A 16,423-nucleotide genomic window follows, 5' to 3' on the forward strand; every position below is an offset into this window, starting at 1 on the left:
AAACCACATTTTCTTTGTGCGAAAATCGTATTTTCTTGAGCCCCTTCGCACCCTTAAACCTTGACATTTCCGAATAATTTTACATCGATCGTAATTACACCTCTCTCAACACTTTTACACAAATAGCTTTTTAATTGCGGGTAAACAGACCCGAACGCGTAATTTCCAATTTTTTATTCAACAGGATCGTCCCCTCTTGACAAAAAAGTGCGACCCCAAAGCGGGGTCGTTAATAATTAACGTTTTGCACTGTGGTGGTGGTGTTTTTTGTCGGGTGTATCGCACAGAACTGGGTCAGTCGGCTCGGGATCATCCCTAATCCTTTCTTTACTTAGAACGGACGCGGTCCTCCACCCGCACTGTCATTTTTCATCCCCTTTGCCTCCTCTGTGTGTATTTTAATAAATTGGCGCCATTAGGGCACGGTCGCGATAAAACCGAAGCGTTCTTTTTTTCCAACGTACTGCGAAAAACCAAATAGATAAAAATGGAACGAAAGCAAATAACGCACGAATGTTTATCTAATCGAATTAGCAGAGCTACAATAATATTTTGATGTCGGGATGGCGAGGAAAAATGAGAAAAATACTCACATGCACATCGCAGATTGGGTGGCTGTTTTAATAAAAAAAATATCGCGCGCTACGATGTGATAAAAGTATTTATTTATTTTTTTGCCGGACGAATGTTTGAACAGACCGACTTTTGAATGGCGGGTTTCGATATTTCTCGTCAATGGAAAAATTTGCGTTGTATTTTATGGTAAAAATGACGCCCGAAGGGTCATCGTATTTGCACTGTCATTCCGTAGAGTGTAAATGTCAAAATATCGTAATCATCAATTGTCATTGTGCGGCTGATAGTTGTTGTCATTATCTATTCTATCTAGTCAATACAAAAAACGTAGTACAAGTGGAACAAAATGCAGAATCAATTTTGAATGCACATTATCAGAATCACCTTGAAGTGTAAACGGAATTGGAATCAAGGCCGGACTAGTTGAATTTCAAGAAAAATACATCCCAATCGGTAAAGTACACGTAGAGTTGTGCGATTAGTTTATTTAAAAATTTCCAACAGTTGCGAATTGTAAGGTGAACTGTTAAAACTGGTCCAGGCTGTTATTAGGATTAACTATGTAAATTTAATTGTGACTTTAAAAAGATAATAACAGTTTTGTCCTTTTATTGCCAAGGAGATAAACATCAGCTGTTACACTGTATCGTTAATATTGGTGAAAAAACTCGCTTTTGACAGCAGCAATTTACTTAAATACAGGTGGATCATAATGACTAACGCTCTTCATTTCAAGTATCGTGCGTTCATTTAAATTTGTCCTCAAAGTTGGCTTTGAAGAGTCGATTGTGAACGCATTATACGGATTACGAATCACGAATCAGCTGTCTAAATCGTACGTTTTTACACGAGTGGTGCGTTCACAATCGACTCTTCAACGCCGACTTTGAGGATAAATTGAAATGAACGCACGATACCTAGTATTTGTCAGCGGTGATGTTGTTTATTTTTGCAACTTGTTTGTGTTTCTGGCAGTTTGTTAATGTGTTAGTTGCAAGAAATATGTGACACATTTTCTGCGGAGTTCATTAAAAGTACATCAATAACCAAACTGACTGTAGTAAAGTTTTGTTTTTTTTTTTTATAATGTAGAAAGTTTTGGCCAAAAATGTGGATGCAACCGGTTAAACTTCCGATAAAAATTTGTAGAACTTTCCAGAGTAACTTCCGAACTGATACTGTTGTAAACAAATACCAAGCAAAGTTTTTTCGTTGAGTCTTTGTGTTGACAGAAACAGTTGACGATGTGTTGCGTACTGCGAGGGGGAGTCAATCCATCAAAAATTATACAGCACATTATTATTGGTGGGGGTGGAATAAGTTCTTAATATGGAATAGCGGTGTGTCTAGAATAGAGAAGAAAAGTTTTTGCGATTCCACTATGTAATATTTACGAGAATTTCGCTAATTGGTAATTGTTCACTTTAACTACTTCTGGAATTTTCGCGTTTTTTCTGGCTAGACACCCTCAGGGCGTCCTCCTAGATCGTGTCCCACCATTCAAACCTTGTGCAAATGCCGCCTTTTTTCTCTTGTTGTGTTTCAAGGTCACGTCAAGGTCGCGCCAAGTCTTAGTATAACTAAAGGGTAAGGAAAATTATCATTTGCACAAGGCTTGACTGGTGGGAAACGATGTAGGAGGACGTTTTGAGGCTGTCTATTCAGAAAAAACGCGAAAATTCCGGAAGTAGTTAAAGTGAACAATTACCCGCTAATTTTACACAGATTGGTGAAAGACATTTGTGATTTAAATTGAGGTTAAGATTGAGTTTCTTGTCAAAGTGACTTGATTCTACTATGATTGTTTTTGACCCATTTTTTCATAAAATTCAGTGGTTCCCAACCTTTTTTTGAAAAATTTTTAGGCCCTTTTTCTCGAAAAATATCAACATTTGTATAAGGCATTATTAGCTCAATCGCTGTATGTTATTGAAAAAACACGAAATATTTTGCCTACTACTTATTACTAATAAATTTATGAAAACGGTAAAATTCTATTTTCCAACATTTTACAGTTGCAAAATCTTTAATATTTAATATGTTATAATAGTATGTATATTGTTATACGAGTTGCACAAGACAGTTTATTGTCGAACGAGATGGTTTAGAGCACGACGAGCCTAGCGAGAAGTGCTGTAAAGGAACGAGTTCTACAACATTTCTTGTGCTGTAAAAGAGTGTAATTTTTGTTTAATATGTTGAACTGAATGGTAAATACTTTGGAAAATAAAAATATCTTTTGCAAGATCAGACTTGTTTCATTATCATTATACATACTGCCAAAACTTTAAGCGCAACCCACATAAGGTAAAGTGGCGATGTGTAAAAGCGATGCATTCTTTATTGATAAATTAAGAATGATTGATTCAATCCATCATTCAGGTCCACGGGTTAAAAGCTAAAGTTACAGGACCTAACAAAAATCGTTCAATGTCCGCATTCTATATAGCACCTGCGTTAGTAAGAAGTCAAATAGATAAAACAGTAATTTACCTTTGATCACTTTAATCTGGTTTTTATTGTGCTTTGTCACGAAATAATTGAATTCTACAAAAATAAGCCACAGGAACTTACAATTTGCAATTGTTGTGTAATTAATTTCTTTTTTTATTATGTACATATTTTGGAATATGTATTTTTCAAAATTTGAGTTACACATATTTTTATTTTTGAGAAATGTTTCTATTGCATTTTCAACAATGCGATTTAACTGGTGCTCAACGATTGCATTTTCTTTTGATTTTTTGTTACAGGATTCCAAAAAGATATTTATTTTTATTTTACTTTCACTAAAAGTGAATATGTAATTTCATTTCATTTTGTTGTTTGTTTAGTATCAACAATTCATCAAAATTCCTATTAAGTAAAAATCTAGAAATACAGGGTGTACCAGAAAAAAGTGCATTTATTTTAACTGGTAATAGTACTCATCAATTACAACAGTGTTTCTAAATAAAATTTCTTGGAATTTGCAAAACTGAGTTGCTATTTGTCCCTCCTTTATTTTGACGTGCCGTTCTGAAAACTTTTTTAAACAGGAATCGTAAAAATTCAATGTTTCTATTCCCTTCGTACTGCACTTTTCATTCATTGTTTTTTACCAATGAGTATGTTTTTTCCCGAAATTGCGCTTCATGAATAAAAAGGTTTCACTTTCGTTTCTTTTTTGTTACCTCCTTGTTTTGTTTCTTTTTTAAATGTAGTTACATTAAAATCGCTCCATAGGCGGGTAGCAAATCTTTAGTAAATTTAGATTAATTTTTAAAACCCTACAGAATTTGTTTTCGAAACAAAATTATTTAGAAAAGTTGTTGTAGTAGATAGTCCTATTACCAGTTAAAATATGTGCACTTTTTTCTGTTACACGCTGTACAATTAATCTCTAAAGAATGAAACTTTCTCCGCAAACTGGATGACCTATACCAAAAGAAAAGTTAGGCTCTTGACTCAGTAAAATTTCAAAATTTAAATACATTTTCTCCCTACTTCCTTCAGGTGTTCTAAAATTTCTTGAAATTATGCTGTCTGCACTCTGCAGATGTATCGAACCTATATGTTACTTCCTTCTTTTTACAAACGTTGCTGAGAATAATTTGCCCCAGCTTTCCATGCACCTGTCGGTATAATTTGTGAATGCACAAGCAGCACCTTGTCGGGGGCCATTATTTTTAAGAGATAAAACTAAAAATTGCCTTGGGGATTTTGCATTAGAGAATCTAAAGAAGATCAAACACTACATAAATAAATGTGCTTAAAATGAATCTTAATTGGGCATACCACGTAATTTTTTTGAATTCTTCAATTCTTAATTTTTATCTTCTGCAAAAACAAGAAATTGCAATTGGAGGACTTGGTTCAGAATTTGGTAGAAGAAAACCAGTTTTTTCAAAAAAATTTTACTTGCTATAGTAAATCGTGACCTTCAAAAATTTGCATTTCATCACAATAATTATATACCTAGTTATGTATTGTGTTATTTTATTTTTGTTCTTGAGTAATTTAATTAAAAGGTAGATATGGATTTACAAGGCCAAATATTAAATGAAAACCCAAAATTGTTGTTTAAATTGTAAAAATATTGTCTTTTGGTTTAATCTAATTTCAAAGAAATAGTTTTCACTAGTTGTATTTTTTTTTAATTCATTCTGTCTTCTAAAAATGGTAGCAATTCATTTTAATTTTAATGATTAATAAACACGGCCAAGCCAGACAAATGAAATTTGCCGCAATATCATTATCATAGCTGCTTTAATGATGTTGAAATCTGAATACGGCAAATATTTTCATAAATTAACGTGGCCTTGCAGAGGTCAGTTCTACGTCTTCTGATAGATAAACATTAAATCCATTCATTCGCTCACTCACAACGTTTACAAAAAGATTTTGATTTGAATTGTGGTCTTGGTATTATTACCAAGAAGATAAGACAGTAGTGGGGTCTTGATTCTTGAGCAGGTGATGGTCGAGCAAATGTCCTAACTTTCCATCGAGCAGCATTAAAAACAGGACTTTTCGTTGTCTGGTGGAGTCCCCCAGGTGCTCATTTGTGCGTTTGTGTCCATGTTTAGGGAAATCTGAGCTGTGGTGTGACCTTCGGGGATGGTCCCCCAGGTGTCGATTTTCCTTTGTCGTCTTCCTGGCTGGAGGAATATTCGAATGCGTTCCGATCGAGATCACATCGCCGAAGAGAGAGACAAACGTGTTGCGGTGTTTGCCGTCGGCAAGGTCAGGTTCGTGGCGCCACAACGAACTGTAAACGCCGTCCGTGGCGCAGGCACCAGCACGATATTACCACGAGAGAGTCTGCGGGCAAGTTATGCGGATTTCGTAACCGCACACTCCAATTACCGTCGTCGTAACCGATACTGTAATTAATACCGGCTCAGAAACGGTCAGGGGGGCTCCACGCACGTATTGGCACACGCACGTACGTTGCTGCGATTTTTGGCAAGGGCTCCGCCGGTGATGACTTCACCCGGTGGGGCATTCGCACCTAATTAGCGGTCTCAAGGAAGAGACGCAACGTGCGGATCATTACGGTCCTGCGAAGGCGAGGTCGCGAATCAGGGCCGCCTCGAGGAGGGAGTGCGCAAGAGGGTTTTGGCTGATAACCTACTAAGCGGGGCTAGAAACGGCAATGTTGTTGTCAATGATCATTAAAGAGAAACAAAAGAATGTTGTTCTAAAGTCCACGGATAATTTTTGATTTTTCATTACAAATGAATCTATACATACAGGGTGTAACAGAAAAAAGTGAATTTATTTTAACTGGTAATAGGACTCATCTACTGCAACTACTTTTCTAAATAATTTTTTTTCCGAAAACAAATTTTGAAGGGTTTTAAAAATTAATCTAAATTTACCAAAGATTTGCTTACCCGCCTATGGAACGATTTTAATCTAACTGCATTTAATAAAGAAACAAAACAAGGAGGTAACAAAAAACAAACGAAAGTGAAACCTTTTTATTCATGAAGTGCAATTTCGGGGAAAAACATTACTGCAAAACATACCGATTGGTAAAAAACAATGAATGAAAATACGAAGAGAATGTATACAGGGTGTATGTGTTAATTTTAACCAGTTGAAGAACTCGCCAATTTATGCAACTTTTTAGAATTCGCAAAAGTATTCCAAGATTTTTTGCCCCCCAATTTTTACCAAACGAGTCATTGGTAATTGTTCACTTTAACTACTTCTGGAATTTTCGCGTTTTTTCTGGCTAGACAGCCTCGGGGCGTCCTCCTAGATCGTTTTCCACCATTGAAACCTTGTGCAAATGCCTTTTTTTTCTCTCCCGTTATGTTTCAAGGTCGCGCCAATGTCTTAGTATAACTAAAGGGTAAGGAAAATTCATTTGCACAAGGTTTGAGTGGTGGAAAATGATGCAGGAGGACGCCCTGAGGCTGTCTAGCCAGAAAAAACGGGAAAATTCCAGAAGTAGTTAAAGTGAACAATGACCGAGTCATTTTGTGTGATTAACTAGTCTCTATTTTTTTTGTAACCATGAGAATTTTAACTTAAACTATTTAATTTTTTCTGTGAGAATGTAAGGCTCCGTTTCTATCACAATAGAAAATGTTCGCCCTTACCCATAGGCGGGTATACACTTTTTAATTAATTAATTCCAAATTTTAAATCCATTTGTAATGCTTTTTCGTAAAAATGTTAAAGAGAAAAGTTTCATAAATTGGCGAGTTCTTTCACTGGTTAAAATTAACACACGTATTCCAGACACACCCTGTATATTTTTCTAAATTTTTCCAATTTCTTACGATAGTCTCGATTCGACATTGCAGTCAGTCTGTTTCGCTCCTGAGCCCGGTCCTGCACCGAATAAATCTCACACCGCCGGACACGTACACGTTTCCAATAACGCCGCCAATGGGCCACATTTCGATTGGTCTGCCGGAGGGTAAAAAAAAGTTCAATCGACAGTCCGGTCCTGAACGGAATATGTTTATTTACTATTGTGATCGAGTCGTACTGTCGGCCTTGGATTATCTTTTGTTTTGGTAGTTGTCGATAAGTCGGTGGCGATAAACGTTCGAACGTCGTTTCCTAGGCTCACTACGCGAACACGAAAAAACAGGAAAAATAATTCCATGACATGTCGGAATAATGGCGACGTGCGCGATTGCTACACCATGATGACACGTCATTCCGATTAAACGCTTCGGCGATGTGTTGCAAGAAGTTGGGCAACATCCAAGAGATTTGGTTTGAATATTACCGCAACGCGGTGAAAAAATGTTTTGTCGCTGCTTGATGCAGCAGAGAGCGTTTGGGTTTCTGTTTTCACAATTTCTAAACCGTCATGTGGTCAACTGTGTGTATAATTGCTTGTTGTTGCAAATGTAAATTTCAAGTTGTGTTGCTGACGACTAATCTCACAATGTGTGTTGTACAACATTGCAATATTGTATGTATCGAAATATCTTGTTACAGTACTTGTGGTGTGTTTGTTCAGGACATTAGCGACACAGTATTCAGGCCGGATCTGTTGGTCACATGTTTGGTACTTCAATTTTTTTTTCAAGTTTAAATAGTACACTTCATTACATTAAAGAAGAAATGATTGTTGAATCCAGTTCGCTACGTTTTTTGGTATTCAGCATCCGCCAGAGATCTGAAGGAAGTTTATCAAACAATGTGTAATTGGAATTGAAGAAAATTGAATGCAGAGATTCTCTGCAGATGCTCTTAAGACATTCCGCATAACTTAGAACAGTATATTTTGAAACAATATTTGGTTTCACTTTACCTATCCAGTGATAGAATCTTAAGAATTATGTTTCCAAACAATGCAAACGAGTTAAATCAGTTTCTGATGTAATCCTGAACATCTGAAGTTTATCAAAAGACTTAAATAAATATTTTCAATAAAAACAAAGAGATAGGGTCATTATTGTAGATTTGCACAAATCGATCTTTTTATCTCATCTCATATATCTTCAGAGATAAATTGATGAAACTTTAATCACTAGATATGGAAAGTATCGTCATAGAAATCTATCACGAGTGAGATAAAGTGGCGTAATTGTAGAATTTTTTCCAGAGGCGTAGTAATGTTTTGAAAAAGTGTGTTATCAATAAATTCCAAAGACCACGGTCTCAATATTTGAAGTTTCGTTGCGCGGAACCAAACCGTACACATTATTTATGCAATTGGTAAAATCATTTCACTTTCAGGAAAAAAAATGCCGACATCTTGACAGTTTTTACATTTGTGGTGCATTTACAGAGGTGTGCTGGGCTGGCCTGTTCGCGTGTTTCGAAGAGATGTCCCTCGGGGGATTTTTTTCCAAATAATCTCACCACTAAATACGCAGCTCCCCACACGTCGATTAAATAAAAAATTATGCGTCAGAATTTTTGCTCGACTGATTCCGTTCAATTTGTGCATCTGTAAAAACTCGACGCGTGTCATTCGGTCTGCCGGAGTGGGCTCAGATGATCATAAAGACAGATAAAGTTTCAAAATTACCATCCAGAAAATCATGTTTGTTCGCATAGACTTTAACAAAGTCAATAATTCCGTCCTTCAATATCGTCGGCGTTGTTCGACTGCGAATTTATTGCGCGGTGAATTGTTCCCTGTAACAGATAATAAGGTTAGTCAAAAAGGAGGCAACATGATCCGAAGAGACTTCCATTCGTTTATCACACGAAACTTTGATGAAATCCTATATTGGGGCGTTTTTTTTTTCTCGCAAGGAGCGTTAATAACGTGGGACAAAAAAAAACGCTGCTCGGAATTATGGCATGTATTGGGTGGCAATTTAGAGAAAAAGAAACCCAGATCTACTCGAGTAACTGCGTAATCCGCAAAAGCTCAAAATGTGACGGCTTTGTTGTTTTTTTATGTTTCTGAAATCGCGGAACTACCACTTGTTAAAGCAAAGTACCGTGTGATCAAATAAAAACAGGACAGATGAGACAATGGAACTTCTGAAAGTGTGTCTTGGATAACACGTTAATTTTTCTAGGTTATAATTTACAAACTCAATTTTTGCTCAGTTCTAAGCATTAGATGCACATCAATCAATTTTTAAGATCTGAGAAGGCAAAGCTTTCGTTCACGCGAATTGCGGAGCTGAATGGATGATGCAATTCAAGTGAACGAAAGCGGCCTTACTCTCGAGTGCTGTATTTGGTTTTGTTCGATACCTGACACACCTCCTTAGAAAGTGAGTCTGTAACTTTGTATTAAAAATTTCAAATAAATCACATTTTTGGACAGATTTGTTGCTATGGAAAAAAATACAAAATAAACAAAAGTTCTGTAACGTCAATAATGTGGTTGTGTGCACGTTGTGGAAATTGTGGAAATGGATGATGAAGAGTTATGATGTCCTGGAGGAACCAAGTGCCGCGAGGTACCAAATGTTGCCTAAAAAATCAAAATTCCGTTATCAGAAAGAATTGAAAAAATTTACGAGTGAGTGAAAGACAGTGAGCGAAAGTGAAGTTAACGAAAGAGAAATCTTCACCCACTGGTAACTATGGATACAGGACTCACTTTCTAGAGAGGTATCGAACAAATTAATTTTTTTGTTTTGGAAAATTAATTTGAACCATTTTGTATAAGATATTTTCTTGAACTGCACTAAATTCATATTACGTTTATTATTGATATTGAAATTTGAAGGATCGTAGCAATAATCTAGAACCTTAAAAATATTAGAAGATATTTGAAGGCATTAAAGGAGATGTGACGTCAGTGTAAGCATAGCCCTACTTTCGTGTGGCTTGACGCTAGGAGGTATTACATCACACGGATAGCTTGCGTGTTGTGAACTGCTTTTTTGATTATTTGATTTGGTCAAGTTGGCCATATTGACATTTTGCTTGTCAACTTTTAACAGCAGTAAATAACAACAGTTCGGTTTAAATGTTACAAGAACAGACACGATAAATTAAATAATTTGTTATTAATAAATTCTGAAGTCAACGAGAAAAACGGTGTCTGATTGCATTTGTCCATTACGACATACGTTCCAGCAAGAAATAACGATGAGCGCTAACCTTCAGGCATTTTTTATTTGTTCTCTTCTTATTAAGCTCCAGTGGTGTGACACTTTTCTCACTGAAGCCGTTCTCGGTATTATATTAGATTTAATACTTAAAGTGCCTTACAAAACTAACTTCTCTTGAGTCATATTCTTAATGAAGTTGAGAGGAACAGCGTGTGAAAATGCCGTTTTGTTTTCTTTTTCTTTTTGACAGGAAGCTGAAGACAGTGACGTGTAACACCTCGGACATAATTCAAGTGCTATACGTTGCCTGTATACTATGTAATTAGTCGGTTTGTCATAAAGTGTCATGAATTTTTTTTGTTAGTTACAAACGCAGCCATAAATTGCATGGTCGCTTCAGCCATAAAGGAAAGCTTTAAAACTTAAAAAACTATAATATAAAGTCGGCAGACTTCATGACGCCGTTGCAAACGACTGTCATTTGTACAGTCTTTAAAACTATTCATATCTCATCTTTTTAGATGGTGGAGTTGAAAAGTTGGAATTATTGTTGTATTAACATTTTTCTCTTGCATTTCTTGGAGACGGAATTCAACAGAAGTTTAGTGTTCAGATGTACGAGAAACTGTCTTATGCAGGAAAAGTTACTTTCCATCTGAATTTTATGCATTTAGTAGGTGCCATGTGTCATAAAGTATTTCTTTTAAGAAATTCTTCGTCTTGGTCTGCAAGACAACCTTTCACAGCGTTCATTACCATTTCTTTTTTGAAGAAAAGAACTTTTTTTTAAATATACATATTTTGAATTTTGGAGATAATCTGAAGGTGCCGAATCCGGCGGGTAATGGGGATGGTTAATCCTTTCAAATTCTAATTAATGCATTTTTTCAATGTAATCAGGAAGTCGAGTCTTCTACAAGGAGACGACCACACCTTTGGAATCTTTACCGTCACGTTTCTCCACAATTTTTTGACGGGACTAAGTACGTCATGGATCGAGTCGTCTTTGTTCCAAAAAACAGAGTAAACGCGATACTTTTTTGAGCGAAGGGAACCGTTGTGTCCCTCTGACTGTTCTTCCTTCTTGGTCAGCGTTCCGACATGTGAGAATCCACATTTCAGATAACCAAATCACGAATCACGATATGAAAAACACGGTCATACAAAATGTTCAATGTAAGCATCAGCCCAATTGGTCGATCTTTCAAAATCACGTCATGTACAGAATCTATGCATTCTAGAGTGGGCACAGACTAAGTGCCAGCATGACCCCCCGTTCTTCCACGCTTAAAATCCACGTGGGAAGGACATTGATTCTTCAATTTATTTAACATATCTGCACAAATGTGTTTGCCGGAGGTTGTGTTAAAAATAGGCAAAAGATTTTTGTTCGATACCTCCCTGGAAAGTAAGTCTGTATCCATAGTTACCAGCGGGTGAAGGTTATTTTTCGTTCACTTCACTTTCGCTCATCGTTTTTCGCTCACTGGTTTTCATTCACGCATAATTGAAATTCAATTTAATGAGAAGAATTTGTATATTGCAAATAATAATTAATAATAAATAAATATAACAATTTATCATGACAGTGACTGAATATGCTCATCATTAGTAAGTACAATTTTCTGAAGGATCTAATCTTAGTCCGCCACTTCCAGTAAAAACTTGCAAACATCATTTCTTGGAAAAAGTGATTTTTTTCGGCTGAACTGCTGAACTTTTATTTTGTATTTTGTTTTTTTCCAAAGCAACAGATCCCTCCGAAAAATGTGTTTGTTTATTTATTTTTTTAAAATTTGTGACAAGCTCGCTTTCTGGATGTCGAACAAAACCAAATACAGCACTCGAGAGTAAGGCCACTTTCGTTCACTTGAATTGCATCGTCGACGAACACGCAATTCGCGTGAACGAAAGCTTTGCCTTCCTCACTCGTACTGTAAATAACTATGGATTTACTGCGTAATAGATCTGTTTTTGAGTCTTTAGATTTACATATGGTTTTATCGAAAATTGCTAAAACGTTTAATCTGATATCGCATTAATAAAACTGCGCAATATTATTGTTACTGTTATTGCTTTTGTTGTGTTATTGTTACTGTTGAGCTTACTACTTTTTTAATTTATATTACGACAAATAAAAAAGTGTGTTCTTAAAAAAAAAACTTCAATCTGTTGTAAACACTTTTGAATGGTTGTTTATGATAAAAATTCATCCAAAGATCAGATTTATGTTACAGATAATGAGCATTGTACGATAATACATCAAGTAAACATTTTTGTAGTTTTAATACTCGACAAACTGTGAAAAAAAGAAAAAGTGACAAATGAAGTTCGTTATAGATAATGACAACTCGATATAATGCAAACTCAATTCACGTCGCGATACTGAAAACTGAATAAAAGCTCCACACTCGGCAGCGTCGTGTGAAATGTTAAAAATGCGTTGGACGTTTTGAAACAGTTTGAAATTGAAATTTGAATTGTGTTTCGGTACATAATCTTTTTTGTATTGTTTGTATTGCTGATGAAATGAGTTGCTGCCAGGAAGAGCAATACCGCGAACAGTTAAGGACAAGACCATTTCTCTGTTTTCCAAGTAATCGCACGATTTTTTTCACGTTGTAATGTCGCCGTCAACGTCAAATGTAACGTGCGTTTGCGGAAAAAACGATTCGCATTGTGTCCAGCGGAGGCTCTATCCGCGCCGTCCTCGTATCACGTTGCCGAATTTCGATTGGGACGTCTCCACCGAAACAGTCCATCGACCATGTCCATTGTGTCGCATTATGACCCGGAACAATTCCCCATTCATGTTTGTTGTAAATTGAATGATGGAACTGCGCTCACCGTAAAAATAATAACACTGATGCAATAGTCTTTGACCCTCGAAATCACCTCGTAATCAGATCAATCCGTCGTAATCGAATTAATCGAGTCGGCTGTGCAGGATCGAAAACCGGCGTGATTCATCGAGGCGCGCGGAAAAATTCCGCGCCACTCCAACGTCGCATCCGACCTGGTGCACATGAAAACTTATCAACTTCTCGCAGGAGTCGTCGGCAATGTTCGTAACAAGTTGGAGTGTGTGTGTGTGCGTGCGTGTGTGTGTCGGGGGAGAGAGTACTGTGTTGGGCGCGCACACCGCGCGGTGCTGCGAGATATTTATTTTCAGTTGTTTTGAAAGCGCGGCGCAGTCGAGTAGGCCACGACGACGTTCGTGAACGCGAAGCAGGCCATGGTTTGATTCGAATCGCAGCACTAACACACACACACCGAGTAGCCGTTTTCGTGTGGAAAGTTTCGCAGCGGAAAATGTGATTTCCGGTGGTGTTCGAAAATTTTCCTGTTTTGTTTTTTTCGGCGTTTTTTTCCCGCCAGTGTTTTTCACTCCTGTGTCTGGAACTCTTTGGGAAACGAGGAGACCTTGTGGATGGTAAATCTGCTTTCTGTTCTGTGATCGCGGCGACGATTCGTCCCGAGATTCGGTAGCTAAAGTCCCACATACACGCGCGCTTATCGACCGATAACGCTTATCGCACCCGACCGGCTCGTGGATTTTTATTGCACCGTTCGAGTGTCTTTTGTTTGGCCACCGGGACGGGAAACTTCCCCGGATTTTCGGCGACCGCAACCGGATCAGCGCACGTGACAGTTTTCCCGCTCGGCGACAGTCAGCTGGAAATTTGCATGTTGCGTCGATTAGTCAGCTGTTTTTTTCGCCGTCCGAACTTTGATCTCGAGGTCGAAAAATCGGGAAAATCGCCGTTTTTTCGTTGGCGATAATACGGTTGGCGCCTCGTTTATCGTTTGCGCAATGTTAACGTGCCTTTATCAAAGCGGTTCGTGTTTCGACGGGCGACCGAAAAAGAAGTAAATAGGAAAGAAAGGCCACGGTTTTTGATACGGTTCCAAGTCGCGGGTATAGCGCGTTCGACCGATTTTCGGTCGTCGTGACGTCACGTCGCTTGGCAACCGCGTCGCGGATTGGCCGGACGAATTTTCCGCCGGGCGCTTTTCGAAATTCAGCGACCTCGCCATTGACATTGGGAGTTGGACGCCATCCAGGCCAGGACTGGGGCGGAAAATTATGAAAAAAAGAGTCTCAGGTAGCAAAGGTTGAGACTTTTTAAAGGTCTTATCCTCTTGTAATTGGACGAGGCGCGTCCGAAGAATTTCATTAGAGAAATTTATTGAATTGTCTCCGGGTTTTTTTTTGTTCGAGGGGACCGGATGACATTGAATTATCTGTAAATGTCATCGGCATCGTGTCAAAGTGTTAATCGATGGGAATTCACGAAACGAGAGGAGCACATCTGGTCGTCGCGCATCAAATTAAGGCTAGCGTTTATTCAAAGATTTTTATTAAGGTGCCATTTTCAAAATGATTCTTTTATCATCACCTTCGCACTGTTAAAAGTCAGTCTGGAAAGAACCAAGTAATTTATATTCCGGTCACTCCGATTTTCGTCTTTTTTTTTGCAAATAATAGGTCTACCTGTCAAGTTCCAGGGATTATTTATTTAAATTTATTCAATGAAAGTGGAAAGTTAAAATTCAAGTTCAAGACTCGGGTTCCAAATTATTGTGTACAATTTTGACGGAATTTGTAAATTAAAAGTCGAAAGGTCTGACATCTAGATACGAGAATGAAAATGAATCAATTGCCATTCAGGAATTTAAAGATACCTAGTACAACAAGATCGAAAGCTCAAGAATGTGGAATTTTTATAGGTGATATCCGATTATGGCAGTCTCGTCGGATCATCTTGTTATAAACGAAAATGTAATTGAACAACTCCCAAGATCTAAGACATTCTGCAAACACTATTTGCTAAAACACAAATGGATGTTTAATGTTAATTAATGATAAATTAGGAATTACAGTGATAAAATATGAATCAGGAATCAAGTTCAAGGCCAATTGATTATCATTAAAAGTTGTGGTAGTTTGTAAATTCCAGAAGGAAAAAAATTGTTTTGTTTTTGGGGGTTGGAATTTTGGAAACAAATGATTTTGTCACAGAATATAGAAAATATATCGGAATAGGTATTCATTGAAAATAAAATCGAATTACCTATTTTTAAAATCTGATGTGATGATTTCCGTTTTCAAATTTAGACGTTTTCGTGTATTTTTTAAGTCGTAATTTAGGAATGTGAGGGGGCTTGAAAATGCTTTTTACGAGAACGAAAACTGAATTCTAAAAGTAGGCGTTGGAGAGTCGATTGTGAACGCACCACGGGTTACAGATCACGGATCAGCTGTTTAAATCCAACCTCACATTTTGCGTTGTTTGTGTTTTTATTCTGCGACTGACGAGTGGTGCGTTCACAATCGACTGTTCAACGCCAACTTCGAGGAGAAAGTGAACACCCGATACATTCTAAAATATAAATTTAAGAATGTTGTTGTCGTTGACGATAAACTTTAATCAAAGCTCTCCATGAAGAAAAAAAAATTAAAGTTACAAACTCAGATAATTTTTATCAGTGTTGTAGTGACTTTTAACTTTATCTTTTTCAAAGTTGACGCTTTTTGAGGTCTAAAAGTACATATTTGAAAGATGGACACAGATTTCTTAATTGGCCTCGGACAGTCAAAAATTGAATTTAGAAATCAATTTGGAGATGTTCATTACAGTTGACAATTTTTAAGAAAAATATTTTAGCAATATTCTTATAAGTACATATAGCTATTGTTGTCTAACTGAAATCGACACCTTTTAGAGATAAAAAGACACTTTGAATGCATATTGCAGATTTGAAATGTAAACAAATTTTAAATTTTAATAAATATTTGTTCCATAATTCGAAAATACTGAAAGAAAAATGCAAAACAAGAAACCGAGAAGTAATTTTTCTAAGCAAATGTGTTCTTTGGAAGATTTACAATTTGAAATTTAAAAATGCGTTTGCTCGTTTCAAATCTTCATAAAAATATTCAATATAACGGGTGTTCAAATGAAAAGTTCATCGGCTGTGACTTTTTGAGGAAATAAGATATAGCGAAAAAGGGATGATGCCTTCTTTGACAGATGTGAGTTGTGTTTTGCGAGTGTAACGTTTACGTAATAAATTTAGTCAAAAATGTCACTTCATAACCTGGTCCTAACCTTACTTTTGTCATTGATCTTCTAAGACATATTTCACAATGTCGTCAAAAATTCAAACGCTCGTGGGAGAAGCTTCAACCGAAATTTCCAAGAAAGAAAAGATAAAACCAACAAACTTAGATAAATTTTATCAACATTTAAAAAAAATGTTTGTAAACTGTATAAGATACATCTGTATTAGTAAAATTATCATGATTATTCTTTTTTGTAAATTTTTGGTAAAAATGGCTCTTAACGTTGGAAAACAATTTTTTG

The 16,423-nt window shown here is 36.8% G+C and overlaps 1 protein-coding gene across 7 annotated transcripts in view; it reads left to right on the forward strand.

Annotated features, from left to right (window-relative positions):
* Positions 1–16,423, forward strand: part of Pde11 (Phosphodiesterase 11) — a 94,914-nt gene that overhangs the window by 37,956 nt on the left and 40,535 nt on the right. Inside the window, exon 1 of one of the 7 annotated variants that reach the window (XM_069059393.1) lies at positions 13,115–13,488. The exons of the other annotated variants lie outside the window; for them this stretch is intronic. The gene's annotated coding sequence lies outside the window, so the exon portion shown is untranslated. Of the gene's footprint in view, positions 1–13,114; positions 13,489–16,423 lie in introns of those variants that run through there. 7 annotated transcript variants of the gene reach the window in all.

Source organism: Tenebrio molitor, chromosome 9 (genome assembly GCF_963966145.1).
Source record: "Tenebrio molitor chromosome 9, icTenMoli1.1, whole genome shotgun sequence".
Classification (NCBI taxonomy): Eukaryota; Metazoa; Arthropoda; class Insecta; order Coleoptera; family Tenebrionidae; genus Tenebrio; species Tenebrio molitor.